At 41.3% G+C, this 6,779-nt stretch overlaps 1 protein-coding gene across 3 annotated transcripts in view; it reads left to right on the top strand.

Annotated features, from left to right (window-relative positions):
• The first annotated feature begins 313 nt into the window (after positions 1–313).
• st6gal2a (ST6 beta-galactosamide alpha-2,6-sialyltranferase 2a) overlaps positions 314–6,779 on the top strand; it is a 55,395-nt gene continuing 48,929 nt past the window's right edge. For all 3 annotated transcript variants that reach the window (XM_005945101.2, XM_042213289.1, XM_005945102.2), the window contains exon 1: positions 314–532. The gene's annotated coding sequence lies outside the window, so the exon portion shown is untranslated. The remainder of the gene's footprint in view (positions 533–6,779) is intronic.

The raw sequence follows: 6,779 nt of genomic DNA, 5'->3' as shown, positions 1-6,779 counted from the left end.
ATAAAATTAATGACTCGAGTCTGACTCGAGTCCAAGTCATGTGACTCGAGTCCACACCTCTGCTAACCTGACTGCATAGGTTTGGAATCACTGTATCAATATTAGCCTTATTGCCTTATTGCCATTTTGCACACCATGACCCCTCATCCAACTCACAGTCAAAATCAAACTTAATTTTAATATCAGTTTCCTTCCTTTATCCCTTCTTTCCTTCCTTCTGGCCAGCAAGCCTTATCCGTGGCGCACTAACAAAGGGAAGGAAAAAAAAACCAACTCGCTGGCCCCGCCCCCTTTAAAAACGCAAAAAAAAAAAAAAAAAGAAGGGGGAAAAAAAAGGGCCAGCAACAATGTGATAGACAACACAGCCGCTCTGCTCTCTCAGCGTAGTAGTGGATATCTTCACAGTGACCAGAGAGCAGAGGCGAGCCAAAGCGAGCCGCATGCTCGCTGTGCAACAAGGGGGACGGGAGCAAAATGAACCACCGGAAAGCCGCAGCAGCAGCATCCATTGAGGACCCGTAACAGTATTTGGGTAAGGCTTTGTTTGCTCTCCCTAGGATTTCGATACAGTTCTGCATTTTCTGATTAAGAGCGCTTTGTGCACGAACGCGGAGCGGAACAAGGGGAGGATGTGTTCGCACGATGTTTGCTTAAAGCGCTGCAATACCGAGAATTTGAAATGGAAAAAAAAAAACCTAAATAAAAAGAAAAAACATGCGGATGAGAATGTAGCCGACAGCGCTTTGTCTTCGTTACTTCTCCGGAGCAGCATAACCATCACAGGAAGCTCATTTTAACAGCGGCTCATTTTTTCTAACCATTTTTATTGGTTAGATTGTTAAGTAAAAACAGAGGCATTGTTGACACAGGCAGCAGAGTTCACCGTTTCTGACGCGCTCCTGTTACCCGGCGCTGTTTAGTGTTTTTCTTTTTTTTCTGCTTCGCCCCACAATGGATTGATTTCATTCACATCTCACTGTGAAGCCAGTGCCCCACTCCGCTCTACAACTTGGGAAGAACATGCGGAGGTTTCTCGCTGCCTTAGCGCTCAGTTATTGATGCACATGCTGGAGCAGCTCCACACAAAACAGCAAACCAAGGCCAACTAAGGAGCTCCAGGTTAAATTAAATTAAAAACAGTTGTATAGTATTACATTAATAGCGCTTTGACGCAAACAGAAATCAGTGCCACTTTAGTTAAGGTGGAAATAACCTGCTTTGTGTACCAAAAGTTACATTTGCTGCTTCCCTTCAGACTCAACTCAGTTCACTTCAATTCAGTTTTATTTATGTAGCACCAAAACACAACAACAGTTGCCTCAAGGTTCGTTATTGTAAGGTAAAGAGCTTACAATAAAACAAAAAGAATTCCCATTAATCAGACAACCACCTATGAGGAAGCGCTTGGGGAAAGTGGGGAGGAAGAACTCCCTCGTAACAGGAAGAAACCGCAGAACAGGCTCAGGGAGGGGGGAGACATCTGCCAAGACCTACTGGGGGTGAATGGAGGAAAAGAGGACAGAATACACACTGTTGAAGAGAGCCAGAGATGAATAATGACTAATGATTAAATGCGAGTGGTGTTTAAACACATTGTGACACAGTTGTAGCCGTTTGTTTTTAAAATTAGAAGCTAACCTATTCTACTTTACATTCACTCCCAGACTAACACCAGGTGATTGAAAGCAGTGAAAACAACAACAACAGGACCAACAACACACAGACACACACTGGTGTCAAGAGCAATTAAGCCTTTTATTTTTTGTGCATGCGGAGGGTTTGGAACGTGATGTCTTTTGAAGTAGTGCGAGTTGTCTTGATATCAGCAACAGGAAGTCTTATCACTGAGCTGTCGCCACTTTTAGCTGAATGTCACCGTAACACATTAAACCTGCCAAAGAAACGCGCACACAGCCTTCAAGAACCTCGGCGGAGTTTGGGAGTCGACTGAAACTCATTACAGTGAGAACACGCGCACAACCGCACTGTTCTCCGTAGTCCACCGGAATCAAAGGCACCGGCCTGTTCTTTTGTATTTTCCTTCTCTGTGCATCATAAACAGCTCAGGGAAGGGAATTCAAAGCTCCTCTCCAGGTTATAGTGACATTGCATCAGAAAAGTGTTATTACGTGTGCGCGTGTGTAGAGCTGCTGAATATTTATGTGCGCTGTGGTTTTCAAGGCTTCACGGAGTTTACAAGGACAAGGACAAAAGTTGAATTTAATGGTCACTGTTTAAACTGTAGAGGTAAAGTTATTTTTGTTAAGTTATTCATTTATATGTGATAAAATAAACCAGAGCAAAAACGCAGGATCGCTTTGTAGTTCTACTTCTCAAACCATAGATGTTCTTACCCCCTCTCACAGTGCATTATAAATGTGCAAATGAATGCTTGATACACACAGATTTACACCCGCGCTGTGTGAAAGCGTTGTGACTGTCACACAACTGCTGTATTACTGCTATTACACACAACTAGCTAATCGCATCCACGCGTTGGCTGGCACCTCTTTGTGTCTGCAGCTGGATGTTTATTGTCTCCAATGGGGCTCCCTCCCTCTGTGTGTGCAGACAAGGCAAATGTGTTAAGGAGAGCTCCTTTCTTTGCACACACTAACACTAACACACCACATTTACTCCACCACAGCAAATACATCAAGCCATTTTTACACACAGAGTCTTTATTTCTTTATCAAACTGATAGATATTGACCAGCATGTAGTTCTTTGACACGCTGAGTGCAGCTCAAAGTCGTCATTGGAAAAATGTGTGTAAATATAAATCAGCTAGTCGTTGAAACTGCAGCATAGTAAGCATGTGGGTCAGTATCGTGTGTTCACGATTCTCACGATCTCTTTCCTTTTCAACCTTTCTGGTCATGTGACCCAAAGCTGCATTCTGCCATGAAGGTAGTAAACATGTAAAATGATAAGGGTGTAGAGGTTCTGTAAAACTAGTGAGAATTTACACTGCAAAGAAACACATTAGGTTGAAAGGAAGGTTTGGGAGGTTAATTACACACACACGCGCACACACACACACACACGCACACATGTAAAAGAGAGGGAGTGTTGTGTGTGTGTGTGTGCATTCATGAATATGACTCTAAAAATACTAGGAGGTGAAAAAAATGCTAACAGATGAAATGCATAATTGAAGTCGGCTATGACCCAGTAACAGTGTTGGAGTCAAAGACTGACTGTTCTTATTAGCATCAGATGAGAGGACGTCTGAGAGGGGAAGTGATTCATACCAGCTTTAGTCTGGATTAGGCTGTAAAGAGATAGATGTGCAGGAGTCGATCTGTTCACGAGCAGGGCCGTGAAGTGGATATTGCACCGCTGCAGCCTCGAAGGTGCTCGGAATAGTTGCATTGATTAAAGTATAAGATGGTACTGCTGATATTGAGGTTTTCAGAATGCTTTTTTTTTTCCAAAACCAGTTCATATTGATTTTATTTTTTAATTGCATTAAACCTGCAGTAGCATGTTTTTCATCACCTGAGGGCTATGCTATGAACAAAGTTCAACAGAGCCAGGCTTTCTTTGCGTTAGCCTGAGTTGGAGGTAATGGGCATCATGACAGTGTTTATCAGTTTTTTCTGTCAAGTTGGGCTTTCTGCCTCAAGCTCTGCACACTCACATAAAAATGGGCATTTTTGTAGGTAATGTGACACTTCCTCCACCAAAAAATGATCCCTGTGAGTGCCACCTAGTCTAGCCAGAGACGTTATCAGATGGTGATAATAAATAGTGATTAAAATTCTCCAAAGAACAGAAAAAGTATCTGAGTAAAATGCAACACAGTTGCAAATAAGACAAAATTAATGCTGCAGAAAATTAATAATCTGGTGATTTAATGCGCCGAGCGGTAAAATAAATATATTAATTCAAGTTATGCTGAGTGTACTTTCTGCGCTCAGGTTTTTTTCTAAGGTAATGGCTGCAGATTAGAAGCCCTGAAACTTTAAACCGGATTTATTGAACACTAAAGGTTTATTGGCAGATTAACTCAAATTAATGTTACTGAGTAAACAGGTGTTTCACATATAAAACATATTTTCCCAGCAGAGATTTTAAAAGATTAGCACTTTAAACGTGCTGTAAATGATAGATTTAAATCAGATTTTAGATTTTAAACCAAAACTCTAAAACTGTCCTCAGGTTATATGCTTAACATATAACCTGTTACCATGGGGATTTAGGGTACTTTAAGCTCAAAGAAGCTCACTAAGCCATTAATCTCGCTGAGCAGCACATGCCCCAAGTGAAAACAAGTAACCCAAACTTTTTAACTTGACATGCCAGCCTTTGTATGTATCCTTAATTTGCACTTGTGTTTCTATCTAGCTGTTAGATTTATCACAGTTTGTCAACAATGAAAGGAAGAAGTTAAGACTGTGCAACTAGTTGCACAACATGTAACTGTCAGAAAAGTTGATTTCGAAACTTGTTTGCTTTCACAGAATCTTTTAACGTGGACTCAAAAATTGCAGCACGTAAGAAATGTTAGGCTAATTTGTTTGTTTCATGTCTATGATAGAAAAAAACTATATGTCAGTGGAGTTTTAAAAAAACAAATATCAGTATCCGTCCTAAAAACAAAATCCGGCATTGATCAAGCTCTACTAGTGAATCTCTTGATGCATGCTTAATCATCCAGGTAAGTAAATGCTAAAAATTCCACATCCAGATGAACAGAATCAACCTGGTGAATGTTTCGATGCTTTCATCTGTGTGTGTACTAGACTGTAAAAGCAACCTTTGTAAGACTCATGTCACACAACGTGAGACAGGTCTCGGCTTCAGATTGTGTGATTAAAGAACATCATAAAGCTGATGAATATGAGGGCAGAGATAAATCATCTGCTTGCGTCATCTGGTTTGTGCTGCTCTTATCTGTGGAAATTACATAAAAGTACGCAAAACTTGTTTTGAAATATATATTTTTTCTTTTATGTTGCTTTCTGTTGCTTTTGCATGTGATGGTCCACTTATGGAGTCACCTTCGAAGGGGAATTGGCATCATTTTTTGTTTTTGGTTTGGTTTTTTTGGATGTTGGTGGGAGCGTGAGTCACACAGTCAGAACCTGGTTATAAATTAGTGAAGGTGTAAATTTTGCCACAGGGCAGCTGTCTTTGATTGGTGCATTTGAGAGACGGCCACAGATTTTTGCCCTTTCCCAAAGGTGTCCAAAATGAAACAGTGTAAAGAGGCCTTTAGTCTCTGATTGTGTCCATCTGCTGTGCGGTGTTCAATAGGTTTTCGAAGGTGACTTTTGAAAGCTTTTTTTTTCTTCTTTTTTGTGAGTAAAAGCAACCACAACAGTAATGTCACTGGCCGAAAAGCCCTGCAAAGCTGAGGGGAGCTGCAGAGTCAGGTAATAATTCTCCAAGCTTTGCTTTGAGTCGATACCCGAGCTCCTTTGTAATTGTTCCTAACATGCTTGCAATTTTACTGTTGGCGATGGCTAGAGGTAGGGTTTCAATTTTATCCGCACCAGACTGTAAATGTTGAGATACAGTGCAAAGGAGTGGAGGGACTTGACGGGCAGGCCACTCCGGGAAGGTGGAGGTGTAATTTCAGATGCCCACTAACCGACCAGACCAGCAGTTATCTGAGCTCAGGCTTCAAAAGCAAGAGAGCTGGAGTCATCAAGCCCAGCTGTGTCCCTCACTCCTGGCTGTAGTGCGTGAGGACTCGGAAGATAACCCCTCTGAACACAGCGGCATCTTTGGTAATTAGCTGTCTTCACAGGATTGTAAAATTCCTGAGGAGGCGTTATTCAAACTTAGCTCGTGTGCATCTCAATGTGCGATGCTGTAGTCCTTATGGTGTGTCTTCTTAAAAAGGGACACAGGATATTCAAGCAGCTTATTATGGCGTCACATTCTTATTTTTACTCTTAAGTCTCTAATCTCAGTTCGTGAGGGGAGGCAAGTGTCCGGAGTTCAGACAGATTATAAAAAGGTTAGCTTTCTGTAAATGGTTCTTGAGCTGTAGTTTAGTGGGGTTGGTCTCTGCACAGTTAAGTAAATAATATTTATTTAGAACTTTTTAAGCAAAGAATCTATTACAAAGTACTTTACAGGGAATTTAAAAATATATCGCACAAAAACAACATAATACGAAAGAACATCATCCAAATATCTGTCTAAAAAAAGTAGTTTTCAGCTGGTTTTTAAAAGAAAAACAGTGATCATGGAGGCGCGGTGACATGGAGAATGCTTACGCCCTTGCTCAGCATTCCTCTTCGCCGATTCTAAAATGCAGTGTTTCACGCTACCTGTCAACATTGATTGACAGATTGATTGACAGGCAGAAAGTCAACCAACAATACCACCTTTCAGTCCCAAAACACAGTTGCACACTGCGTGCACTGTGTGTAAGCATTCTCCGTGACACAGCGCGTCCGCACGTCGCCCTTAAAACTGTCGCTCTCTTTGGTTGGAACTTCATCTCCCAACGACCCTATAGTTTGAACTTTACACCCAGTGAGATAATCCATCCACAAAACGAGGTCAGTCATTAATATACTGATGCATGGGCTGGGCTGTAGTTACATCGTAAGGTTTTAAAAACTGATCCTTAAAATGATTAGCGGTAATAAAAACTGAAAGAGGCCGACAGTGATCAATGACTGTTTTTAGGGGTTTTTTGAGATTACCATAAATAGAACAAGATACAAGGTTCAAGGTTCTTAATTTGTCACATGCATAGTTATACAAGTATAACACACAGTGAAATGTAGCCTGACACGCTCCTCGACATGTGCAGAA

This window comes from Haplochromis burtoni, unplaced genomic scaffold (assembly GCF_018398535.1).
Source record: "Haplochromis burtoni strain Fernald_Lab_line unplaced genomic scaffold, NCSU_Asbu1 Contig_432, whole genome shotgun sequence".
NCBI classification, from domain to species: Eukaryota; Metazoa; Chordata; class Actinopteri; order Cichliformes; family Cichlidae; genus Haplochromis; species Haplochromis burtoni.
This window is presented reverse-complemented; position numbering and strand designations above follow the sequence as displayed.